Here is a 13,292-nt window from a genome sequence, read left to right as displayed (position 1 = left end):
GTGCATTAAGGTGCCTCTCCGTTCAGCTGACTAGTGACGTGTCGAGGCAGCCGTCCAGCTTTAAGTGTCTCCCAAGAGTACTGAGCCCGCTCAAGTCGATATACATGAGAGGCGCTGGAATCAATCAAGGTCCCGTGTATCAGCTAAGGTTATCTGCACAACCTTCTCCATGTGTGTGGATACAGTGTCACAACGAAAAGCCAAGTGACTAAGCCCTCAATCACACCACATGAATAGGGGTAGAGAAAGGACATATGGTCATGTCAACGCCTCACAGAGGCCCCGTCGAGTACATCAGGTCGGCGTGCCTGCTTAACTTGAGGGAATTCTGATGAGGGTCAAAAGGGAGGCTTTGGGGAGTGTTGTTGGGGGGGTTGAGACGTGTGCAAAGTTCATATTACAGAATCCAGAAGAGAATACAGTGGTACTGACACAAAATGGGGGGCAAAGATGAACTCGTAGATAATTTGCTGCATAAACAGGTCGCTGCCAACAGTAAATCAGGGCCAAAGGCATCAAGAGACCCTTTCACACTGCCCCGTCCAAGCCAGCTTCTTCCGGAAGCAAAGGCAGTTTCCCAGCCTCAGAGATATTTCGGTGCTTAAACAGACTGCAAAGGTAAATAAGGTCCAAAGACGTCAATAAGCACTTTCAAGTGCTATTTCCCGTGTCCCTGTTCTGTGTAAAAGCTACCAACAGATAATGGGGGGAAGAACCTGGCAGTTTCCCAGCATCTGCGGGGCGTCAATAAGTCTTTTCACATTAACGGTCAAAGCTGGCATTTTCCAGTGTCAATATTCTGTGTAGAAGGTACAGAAAAGGGATGAGGAGAGCGTGTAGGCAAACTTCAGTTTTCCTACTTTGGAGATAAGTTTGTTGCCTAAAAATGTCTGAGGTCAGAGTAGAATGACTTAATATCCGGTGTGACAGTTGCAGAGAAAAACAGACGAGTTGTAAAACAGTTTAAAAACAAGTGGAAATCCAAGAGTCCCTGTAGACTTGGGAAGGGTTCCAGGGCATGGACATGTCATATTCCGCAATCCACTGGTAGCACAACAGGGAAACTCAGACTGGGGCGTTGTTGCAGCACAACCACGGGGACAGGCAAACAGAGTGCAGCAAGGACCAAAGCAGAATTCTCAGTTAGGGATAGAAGACTGAGGTGATTACCAGGACGAGGAAGAGAGGTCAGAGGCAGGCCGAGTTGTAAACAAAAGATCAATCCAAAGAAGAGTCTTGCCTGAGAGTGGAAGGACAATCTGGCAAACAATGAGTGTGCAGGAAAGACTTGAAAGGAAAGTCAACCCAAACATATTTTTTTCAAGAATATGCCCACTAGTTGAAACGCAGCATTCTGATAAATATTGCGTTTGTAGAATAAGAGTTAATCCACCCGTTTTTAGCCATCTCTGGGGGCGGCCATTTAGTCACTTCTGTCGACTGAAAATGACATCACACCTGCTCAGGGCTCAGGTAACGACCAATCCCGGATAACCTGTTTTCTGAAGCTGAGCCGTGATTGGTCGATACTTGAGCCCCGAGCAGTTGTGATGTCACTTTCAGTTGAGAGAAGTGACAAAATGGCCGCCCTCCCCCTGAGCTGGCTAAAAAACGGGTGGATTTTGCTACTTAATAACTCATATTCCACAAACACAATATTAATCAGAATGCCGTGTTTCAACTAGTAGGCCTGCTGGGAACATATTCGGGAAAAAAATACGTTTGGGTTGATTTTCCCCTTTGAGGAGTGGCTGATTGATGGTCAGACGCACCTGTGCTCAAGTGAGCAGCACAACTCATGAGGTGGGCCGGCAGAGAGAAGCAGATGAGAGGTGAATGGAAAAACACTGAGAGCAGACAGGAAAAACAATGGAGCCGAATTGTGGCAAAAGGGCTACTGTCAAAGGTAAATCTGACTAAAAGGTGTCAACATCCCCTTTTAAACTGCCGCCAACTTTTTCCCTGTCAAAGGTACCAACACAGAAGAGGGAACAAAGGTGACCTGTCACTTTCACAGCTTCTGAGATACCAAAAGAGGCTGCTGCCAAAGATAAATGTGGCCAAAATAACGATTTTCTTCCAGCACTCCTTTTACAGTCAGTGCAATGCAATGCTCCAGCGAGTTCTTTCTGGAACATTAGACATTTCCCATCTGAGTGCATTCCTCCACATGACATCTTATGTTTCGCTCTTCATCTAATCAACATTCAGCGTACGTGAGACACTTAGCGAGCACAAATATGTTATTTAAATCAAGCTGCATGCCTGCTCCATGTGAAAAAGTGATCACACGCAACGATCGATCAGACCGGCCGCTCGGGGAAAAAATGTGCCGATCCTTCAACGACAGTAACAGTAAATACAGAGACATACTTCCTTACGTTCCTTATGAAATATTGAGCAGAATGTGAAATGTACTTGGGAAACGAGGTCATGATAGATGAATGCGAGCAGGGAGGTTGTGTCGATTGCTCACTTAAGACCCAACACGCACACACGGCCGATATGCCTGCCACAATGCAATTGGAGCAGTCGGTGTTTTGGGGTAACAATGTCAGTGAGTCAGAGCTCCCGGTTGGAGAGTAGCGAGACCCGTATTCATGACCACATCCATGCTTGAATTGTTTTCCATGCAGCTGCTCTCATTAATTATACAAAGCATGAGCATGGAGATGTTCATCAACTCTTATTATCTACACTACCTGAATATTTCAGGCCGGGATTCTAAAGAGACCAACCTTTCAGAGAATTGCCAACGTTATTTTGCAATTCTGTTTGTTGCGCTTTTTCCTCCATTTTGCCAAGCTCCAGGAGATTTCTCTTGACTCGTTTTATGGAGCCGAGGATCGGCTTATATGGTCCGCCATTGAACCTGCAGGCTATTTGATACAGATGTGACTTTCGCTCTTCAAAATAAAGGAACACTCAAGGCTTAGTTTGGTATTAAATGCTAGTTCTGGTAAATGTTTGTTCTAATTAATTTTCCTCCAGTGGATCATTTTCTCGTAAAACCTCCTGTGCCATTTTTTTCACCGTCCATTGCAAGGGCTGTGAAGTGATGCTTTTAAAATGCTGAAGAGAACGGGGTGGCGCAGCTGATGCTGCTTCGTCCCGCGACGATCAAGCGGGCGAATGCTTTAGCATTTCTCACGGGTCCTAGCTTAAAGCGCTCCAGTTGGAGGTCAAAGGAGGCCCAGCGGAGCGTGCAAATCCGCGCCGAGTAATTGCACGTCCTTCTCTTTTTGGGAAGGAGGCTGCTAATGGGCATGTGGACTCTTCTGGCCAGTGGCGCCAATCACCCTACATTTGAATAGCGAGACATGCTTCTTACCTCCACCAAGGATACAGGTATTATGTTTTTATTGATTTTTTTTTTTTTTTTGGCGGGGGACTTAGCAGGACTGCACAAAAAATATATCCTTTAGAATTACAGAGTGGCAGAACAAAATGAAGCAGTGGCATTTGGTACAGATCTAGATAAAGGTGTAGATTGCAGGTGTGACAGTAGAGTATTTGTCCTCATGTTCAAAAGATTCTGAAGAGTAATACATTCATCTTAATGACAGAATTAAGGCAAATTAATACTCTGTCTAAGGTACTTTAAAATGTACAATATATATATGCATACATGTGAAATTATTCATTGAAGAAAATAAAGCAACTGTTACCAATTCACGGCACAGTCGTTTGTGTCCCGTTGGCTAATGGGGAAAAAATTTACAGTTCGGACCAAGCAAAAAAAAGAAACAGTAATTACTAAAGTCAGGGCTTTATGAAATCATTATTTTGAATGGCAGTCAGCACTTTGTATACAATATGAAAATAAAATGGTGCTTTGACATGGGCGAGACGACTTATGAGTTTTTTTAAATTGAAAAAACATTTTTGTTAAAACAAACCAAAAAAAAAACAACAAATTGAAAATGTCTTTATAAAAACAAAATCTAACTGAAACAATATTTCACGTTTATAAAACTAGCGATAATTAGAGTAAAATATCCTTCGGTTTTGTCTTTGTCGATGAATACATGACGCTTGGGGACGATTTTAAATGTATTTATTTCGGTATTAGCATGACCGTTGGCCAGAAGAAGAAAGGGCGAATAATCATCGTGGGGATGTCCTGAGTCTTTAAAGATAAAGTAGTCAATGTGCAGGGTTGAATGGCCACAAGAATATGATGGTAGTTAACTGAAATTGCATCTCAAGGCACCACTGTACAGTATACATGTGTATGTATGAAATGTATGGCAATTGTGTTGTTGGTCCAATTTTTAAACTCTGTCGCTCTTTAGAAGCTTATTAGGAAGTCATCCCACGACCTCAACCTGAAATACGACATCAGCTCTCGCTTAGTCAGCCGTCTGATGTGTGGCTTTCCCCAGGCGCTTCTATCGTGAGCTTGTAATTGCCTCAAAAGTTAATGTTGCTTATTCCAAAGCACGTGGGGTGTCACTTATCATCAGCAAGTACAAGACTCAATCATAAAGCGCTCAGCTAGCTGAGAAATAGCTGGATGGTAATCAAAATTGCCCGCTCCGAAAGGCAAACGAAGCTGCAGCGCACACTTCTCAGGGCTTCTCAGGATACGAATCAAAATGAGGAAGACAAGCTAATTAACCCATTTGATGCCTACCTCATGTTAACGAGAAATGCGTTTTTTGTGTGCATTTGATGTGGCTCTCTTGACACGTCAGGGGTGGGGGGTGGGGCGGGGCGGGGCGGCACCATCAATCCAAAGGGTTACAATATGCTTTGAGGAGTATTTCCTCCTTTGGATTGACTGGGCCAACCCAGAGGTAAGGGCTTTTTAGCAGTGACTTTTATCACTGGGGTTGTGCAAAAACAACTCACAACTCTCACCATGTATTGGGGCGTTGAGCAATATGGTGTGTATCCTTTTGTGGGCTTCGAACCTCCCATACGCCCCCAAAAATATGATCGAAGTTAACACACAGTCATATGTATGTATGTAGCACAATGTTCCTACATTTTTTTGCACATTGTAAATAGATATTTGAACATACATTGTTTTTGCCATCAAAATTGCTTTTTTTTAGAATTGTTTTTTATATACAAGAAACGTACTGTTTATATATCTGAGGTGTCATAAAATCAAAAAATATTGGCGTCAAAGTTGAAGTTTTACTTGAAATAAGTCTTTTCACAAAACCCTCGATTTCTCCGTTTTTTTTCCCCAGAAACAGGATTTTCAGTGAAACTTGCCTCTGTTCTACTGCCGATTACTAAAGAATGAAACATGCTAGAATTTTTTTTTTCTGATGAAAGAATAGTCCGATCTTTCTTTTGGTAGATCCCATGTCTATATAGCCATTAAAAACAATATTCTGCGGGCCTTCAAAGATGGGTGAAAATCCTCAAAAATGGCTGGCACTCAGGGGCTTAGCTATGCTACAAATGGCTGGCATTTAATGAGTTAAGCTTCAGTGTTGCGGAATGTGACTGAAAGTTGTACCGTTTGATCAAATCATTGTTCAGTACCTGTAATTTTCCCAGCCTGGTGTTTGACTGACGGCATTATTGCTTCCCACGTGTGAATGACAAATTGGTTCTGGCATCACACCAAAATAGCTTGTCGCTCACAGTGTTGGTGTGTCTAAACTCTTGATAGCCGCCATCATGCGACCAAATAGGTCGGCTTGTGTGATGTGAAAATGAATTGCACAGGGCAAAATATCACAGATTTTATGTGAGATCAAAATGCATTGCTTTTAGCGTCATTGAAATGGTAAAAAAAAATACTTTCCATTGTGTAATTGTTATAGTACAGTGGTGCCTTGAGTGACCTGACAGTAGACAGCTCACGTCACAAAAAGCAGCAGTTTAGCATCGTGAATAAAGAGGCTTCACACTTTTTAATGCCACTGCAAGTTAAAAGTTTACCTTCAAAACAAAAACAATTACATGATGTTACATTTTAAACAATGACATAAATTAGCCTCGAAGTTTGCTAGCCTAATGCTAACACACAATGGAGGACGTCGCGGTATTGTGACGCTTTAAGGAATGGATCTTTCAACACAAACGGCGCAGCAACACACGTAGGGAGACACTATAACTCACAGGCAAATATTCTATATCCTGTGCAAAAATGACCGAACCCACAACTTCAGAACCGTGAGGCGGACGTATTAACCACTACCCTGTACAAATCCATTTTTATGCCTAAAATGTCAAGCAACGCAGGGCAGTTCCATCAAATATTTAAAAGCTGCCAATAGTATATGTGCTCTTTTCATCCTTTGTTGCTGTGTAAACAACAAAGGCTGCACAACACAGTCACCTGTCAGGGTTCTTTTCAGTCCAAAGGCTGCAAGGAGGCGCTGTTGTCAGTCTGGCCTCCTTTGAAAGGTGAGGGCCCGAGTAAATTTTGCATGAGGTTTTTGGCAGAGGATGATTTTTGCCATGAATATCTGAAGAGCTGCTAAATGTGTTTTAAAAACATTCCCTTGTGGAAACACAGCAAAGAAATGAAATTCTGGATCGCAACAGCCTCAACAGACATGGCGTGTTTAATTAACCTTGATCGATGCAGACACGCCCAATTTGCTTAACATTAATGCAAAGATTCTTTTTGGCGTCAGATGTATTTCGGTTCACTTTCTACTAGCTGTTATAAATGATGGAATTAATGTAGCACGCATGTAAAAGAGATTGAAGGAGCGGTTCACTTTTAACAAGCAAGCATCAGGGTGCCATCAACAGCCACAGTTTATATCATATCTAGAGTGTGATTTAGGGCCCGGCCGGTATGGATTTTTGGAGGCCGATGCCGCTTTTTGACAGAATAAAAGACCAATTACAGATTAATCATCTGATTTAAAAAAAAAAAAAACATTTATAATGCATAAAATAATTCCTCCCAATGCATTTCAATGGGTGTTAATCATACACAGGTTTTTGCTATATAACCCGTGTTTTGAATGATAGATCATAGAATGACCTTATCAACACATTTCATTATATAGATTTAAGGATACAAGGTTATGGTATAGATTTATGTGTAATAAATAATGAAATTCGTGCTACTTGTGTACCACTGCTGGTAAAAACAATCAGCAAATATTGGCCATTTGGCTGATTATTTGGACCAGTGTTTGAAGGCCGATTTAATCGATGATTCATCAGTCGGGCTCTAGACTGATCTGTCAAACAACAGCCATTTCTCAAGGAAAAAGAAAAGAATCTGGTTAAATTTGCATGTGAAAATATAACAAATGAAGGGATATTTTGGGGGTCTGTTTACTCATTACTCACTGCAGTGTAAACTAATTGGCTTTGAGACAAGAGACTCTAGGGGTAAAGGAGGTAAAGCTTCGTAAATGTGGCCTCATTTGTTTTCACGAGCGGTCAGCATGCTGTATCTCACGAGACTTACCGGCACTCATTCCAAAAAGAAGGTGAAAAAAAGATGAGGAATTTTCAGACTTAGAAAGATATGAGCACTATCTGCAAATGATCTTTGATCTATAAAACGGATAGGCAGTATAGGTAGCTGCCATGATTAAAATGAATGTCAAAGTGAACACTCCCGTCGCCTGTAAGTTAAATGGAGCAGCAGCGATGGAATTCAATTCAGTGACACAAACATTAACCTCTGCAGGAGCTGTCCAGGAAGCTTTCTCGCAGCGAGGACTCGCCAGGACGTGTTAGCCCTTGCAACGAACTATTCATATTATGTTTGAGAGGCTTTTAAAGGCAATCTTATCCCGAGGCATCGCGTGTAATAGCTCAGGGGCAAAGTCGCGCGATGCGCCGTTGCTGTGGGGAACCGAATCTTTCAAATGTCCTCTGTAACTACAACACTTGCCACCGCAGCAGCAGCGGATTTATGAATGACAGGAACTTGTAAAAAAAAAAAAAAAACTTTGCACTGTTACCAGCCTGCGCAGGATACAAACCATCCTCAACTCTCTGTCGAGGCGTTTAAAGGATGAAGGATATGTGACCATTCCGTTGAGAACAAATCTGTGACCATGATGAAACCTTCATCAACTGTACAGGCAACGTTCAATTTTAATGTTGTTCTCGTCCAAGGGTGAATTAGGTTAGTCAGTTGAATGGATTCAATTCTTTTTCAGCTGTGTTTTTTTGTTTGTTTTGTTTGCTTGCTTTACCCATTTTATTTATTAATTAACTTCGTTGTTGTATTCCCTTTTTTTTTTTTTTTTTTTTAAGACCTGAAGTGTGTGGTGTGAATGTGTGGTTGAGTGTGTTGTTTGGGTACAGTATGACAGTTTATTTTTGATGTTCTTTAACTCTGATGGAGACATACTTTGCTTCGCCAAATTTGCACCCGTTGAAAAGTTTTTTTTATTGTTATCTCCTGATCGAATGTACTCATCTCATAACTGAAAAATGTCAATTAAAAAAAAAAAAAAAGTTATGGAAAGTACTTCTACATTCAATGGCAAATGAGGAAATGCATCTTATTTCATCAAATGAAATCAAGCATAGCGCACACATTTTTATGGAGATACGAGCTGTCACTCGGCTGATTTCTTTCTTTTTTTTTTTTTAATTCCACTTGTGAGCTTCAGGGCTTTAGGATGTGACAGTGTGACTCAATAGATTATTAAGAGAAAAATGCAAGTCCACCAACGATCCTGAACGGCTTTCCAAGTTCCACTGAATTTATTCCGTGGTGTGCAAAGCCGTTTGTTGGTGTCATCGTAATATGGCGTATAAAATCATTCATCAGTCATGACATGACTCAACGTGGTTGAGAAAGTCATATTCTGTGTGTCTGAAAAGGTCCATGATTCATAAGTATTGATTGATGCAACCTTCCCTGTCCTGCTGGTGCAATTTCAAGGAGCTGTGCATTTAGAAGCCATAAACATGCATACTGCAGAAATGGTCGAATGGCTGCTGAGCTGTATGAGCAGCAGATGAGGAATGAGAGTGTATTAATATTCTTAGTGTGAGTGTGTCAATGTCAGGTCAGCTCAGATTGGACTGTCATCAGCAGTCTGATTGGGGTCAAACTCAATTTGCAGAGTGGCTCAGGTGAGGTCATGTAACCAGACCTTGGATGAGTGGAAGGCAAGATCATATAATCATGCTCCAAGTGGTTTTAGGATTAGCGTGTCAAAAACATGCACATGAGCGTGTAGCTTTAAAATGGAAGTCAACCCAAACATATATATTATTTCAAGAATATGTTCTATGCTGGCCCACTAGTTGAAACAAGGTCATATGATTAATATGAAATATGAGTTAAACAGCAAAATAAACCCGTTTTTAGCCATCTCAGGGGGCGGCCATTTTGTCACTGAAAATGACATCACAGACCCTCAGGGCTCAGATTGTTTTCTGAAGCTGAGCCGTGATTGGTTGTTATCTGAGCCCTGAGGGTGTGTGATGTCATTTTTCAGGCGACGGAAGTGACAAAATGGCCGCCCTCAGAGATGGCTAAAAACGGGTGGATTTTGTTGCTTAACTCATATTCCACAAACTCAATATTAATCAGAATGCTGTGTTTCAACTAGTGGGCCTGCAAAGAACATATTCTTATAAAAAAAATATGTTTGAGTTGACTTCCGCTTTAAGCTAAGCAGGGTGAATTGTTTGGGTTTTTTTTCCCCAAAAAGAATCAAATATTGATGGATCTCGTGTGGAATTTAGTGATAGCATTTAACAATTAGGTGTTGCTTGGCGATTTCTTAATTTAGTAAACTTGAACACATGCAGGAAATATTATCAATGTTGATGTCCGATCAAACTTTATAATTATGTACTGCTTCTCAAATCTGCTTTTGTAACAAGCCAATCACCATAGTAGATGGGGCTACAATAAGATTTGTTAAGCATTCTGGGATTCTAATTATACTTTAAATTGCATTATCATAAATCAATAAAAGGTTGTGATGGTTGCTTGTTCCAATGCCGACTACAAATGGGTACAAATATTAGGCTTAATTTAACTCATTATATACAACAGTGCGTTGTAATGAGAAGTTGTAAAAAAAAAAAAAAGGTTATTTTTACATTATCAAAATACTAATAAACTCTTGTCTCTTATTTTGCCGCAGTGCAGTTCTACACTTTCATAATAATGAACACCACAAATCAAAATGGATTCAATCCAAACGTGAATGCAGTCACAATACCTCCTCCATTACAATGATGTCCTCTAGCTGGCCTCTGAACAGTGCGCAGTAGTAAAAAGAAGCAGGCTCCTCTCATATATAAACTTTCGCTGCTCCTTCCAGTGTTTGGCAGCACAAGACAAACAAGTGAAATCATCCAAGACTGAATCATCATCTCCAAGATCATGCTGGAGTATCAGAATATAAATTTTAATAGCTCAGGCCAAACGGGGAACGCTGAGTTACTGCAAAAACTAGGAGGGCAATAAATACGATGCTGCTGTGCATATAAAGCCACTTGAGCACGTTATTCTTTTTTAGGGAATCGTTCTACATAAGGAGAAAGAATCCAAGTGTCCTTCGAAGCTCCAATAAAGGAAGCCGGCGAGGTGAGAGATCATTGCCACATAATTTACCGATAAATGTCACGGGAATATGAGCTTGTGTAATTTTACGAGATGCCAATCATCCTTTCCGCCCACCTGGCACCGCGATAGTACTTTCATTATTGACAATCAGACAAACACGTCAAAGCTCACAGGGTCGCCAACACTGGCGCCTGGAAGCGCCACGAGAGGAATCGGACCGTCTAAGAGGATTTTAATTACATCCACAGAACGACGCAGCGCAATGATAAGTGAGCAGCGGCGACGCTAGCCAACCGGCTGACAACAATGAAGCGTAATGTCAAATGGCGTAGCGGCACTCAAAGAACTAATCACACCCAACAAGCGTAAACACACAGAGTAGCGCAAGCGACGCTTTCACAGGCTGCCAGCTTCTGGCTGAACAATTCAGCTTTGAAATGTGCCCAAGACTTATAAACAGTGCGTCCTAGACGGCGGCACATCATTGGTCAGCCAGCAGCCAAAAGAACAGGCAAGAAAGGCTGAGGCCAAAAAGAATAAAAACCTTGGACCAAAAAAGAACGAAAACAAAAAATATGTGATGAATGAATAACAAAAGACGGGGCTTGAATAAATGATATTTTAGGATGGATTCAAGGCTAAACCTCAACGTATTCACCACTGACTACGAGGAAAGGCCCAAATAATAATAACGTCACACGCAGGGCTCTAAATTCGTAGACAGGACACCTGCGCTCGAGTGTAAAAACTGCTGCCTCCTGATTTTTGTGCTCGTGTAAGCATCGTTTCGACTGTTTGGGAATTCGGCAGACCGCTCTGCGCCAAGGTGGCCGTTATGTCGTATCGAGGCCTGGCAATTTGGTGGCTGAAAGTTGTCTGACCAATAAAGGTGAGGCCTATAAGGGCAGGAAGTTAGTACGGACCAATAAAGAAAGAGGCCCAAGAAATTAGGACAGAGCAGTGAAGGATATGAAGGATAAGGCCTAAAATAAAGAGTTAAAAAGTATAAAGGCTATAAGAAGAAGAGGTTGGGGAATAAAGGATAAAGTCGATGTTTAATTTGAAATGACTTCATATCCAGGAGACATTAAATGGATTAAATATGATTCCATATTTATGTAAGAAAGAACAACAATCATACAGCAAAAGCGTCACGCACAGTGGTTGTTAAAGGACAATTCTCTGAGCTTCTCTTGTTTACATTTTTTTTTTTTTTATACATCGTTAAACATTCTCAGAATTGTGGCCCGTACATTCGTATTGGTGGGTATTTTTAACTAGCAGATGGAATGAAAGGATCAAAGCAATATGTTGATAGATACAGTAATGAAACTATTTTGCTCTAATTTGAAGACTTTTTTTAAACAGACTTCTGGATCGCCAAAAAGCCCCCAACGAAAAAAAAAAACTCTCCAGAACCCATCAAAATTCTTCACGTCTTGTATCTTGCATTGCCTTTTCATCTGGTGCATTTGACGAGGACTGTTGAACGTTTGATTCGATCTGTCGGTTCCGAAAGCAAGTTACAAGTCCTCGTTCAGTCTTTGCCTGCAAGTTCATGGTCAGTTCTGTTTGATTGGTTGGCGATCAAAGCACTCTAATGTGACGCGACAGCCTGCCGACACATGTGCTCAAGGACACATATCGAAGGCCACGGGCAAGCTAAATTAAAAATCGTTACTTTTGAAAGTGGCATGTAATATTTACCAGGTTTACTATTGCAGTATGTCATTCCTTGTAAACTGCATGACCTGAAGGGATGTTTTGACATTTGTTGGCATGTTAAGTTACCCTGTATTTATCATTTAATGTTAATTGAGTTCTGAGCAATACCTAATTACTGTTCTAGTTTGCACTATTTTTGTCGTAAAAGAAAATACATTATGTTACTTGTACGTCAGCCGGGAGAAGTTTTATTGTACTTCGCTGAATATTTATAATATCACTAATATTCTAAGTTTGTGTTCACAATAATGACTTGTGATTTTGACTTTTGAGATCTGTGCCATAAATGTTGTCAAAATGACATTACAGTACGCCGTATATTTTTTAAAACAATTTAGCTTTGCTATACATAGAAGTCGTTTGAGGTTACTGCACTTGTCTATTCAGATGTTTGTATGCACCTACGCACCTGCCTGACTGAAGTTTGTTGCAATATGACTTGTGATTGTGTGACTTGACAGGAGATATGAGTGCATGTTGATTAGTAATGACAGATGAGTGTGCAGGTCGAACGGTTTTGCGACCGCCTTAAGCCTCCAGGGTCACAAGTAGCCAGGTGGAAATAAATATGACATGTGTGTAAAAAGTACACGTTCCGTTGCATTAATTTCAGCCGTCCCCTTTTATATACAAATGTGGCTTTGAAGGACTGGAGGAAATGGCCAAATTGACCATATATGGCCGCTTTAAACCATGGCAGACTTGATTTTTTTTTTTTTTGGAAGACATTAAAATTGTATTGTATTGTATGTCTTCCAAATTGCAAAAACTAACTAAGCTTTTTAAGTTACCTTCAATTTATGAGTTAACGATGTTAAAATCTTACTTAAAACATCATCTGTTACAGTAATTAGAAATGTTTTGATGGCAAGGCGATTCCACTGACTTTGTATTTGAATTTCTGATTGAGCTTAGGCCACTGAGAAAATAGTTTAATTGTCACTAAAAGACCATTTTGGCAGTCTCTGCAACAGTCTTCTTTAAAACAGAATTTCAATTTCATGCAACGTCAGTCAGAATGACTTGGTTTTTGAAGGACCACTGGAAATTGCCAGACTGACCCTGAAATGTCTTCTTCTAACTTTCT

The 13,292-nt window shown here is 40.8% G+C and overlaps 1 protein-coding gene across 10 annotated transcripts in view; it reads right to left on the bottom strand.

Moving 5' to 3' along the window:
- The window catches only part of shisal1b (shisa like 1b), an 80,980-nt gene that overhangs the window by 44,696 nt on the left and 22,992 nt on the right, over nucleotides 1-13,292 (bottom strand). The window lies entirely within an intron of this gene.

This window comes from Filicampus tigris, chromosome 4 (genome assembly GCF_054856515.1).
Source record: "Filicampus tigris isolate MCC_2025a chromosome 4, RoL_Ftig_1.0, whole genome shotgun sequence".
NCBI lineage: Eukaryota > Metazoa > Chordata > Actinopteri > Syngnathiformes > Syngnathidae > Filicampus > Filicampus tigris.
The sequence above is the reverse complement of the archived record's forward strand: the minus strand, read 5'-3'. Positions and strand labels throughout refer to the sequence as shown.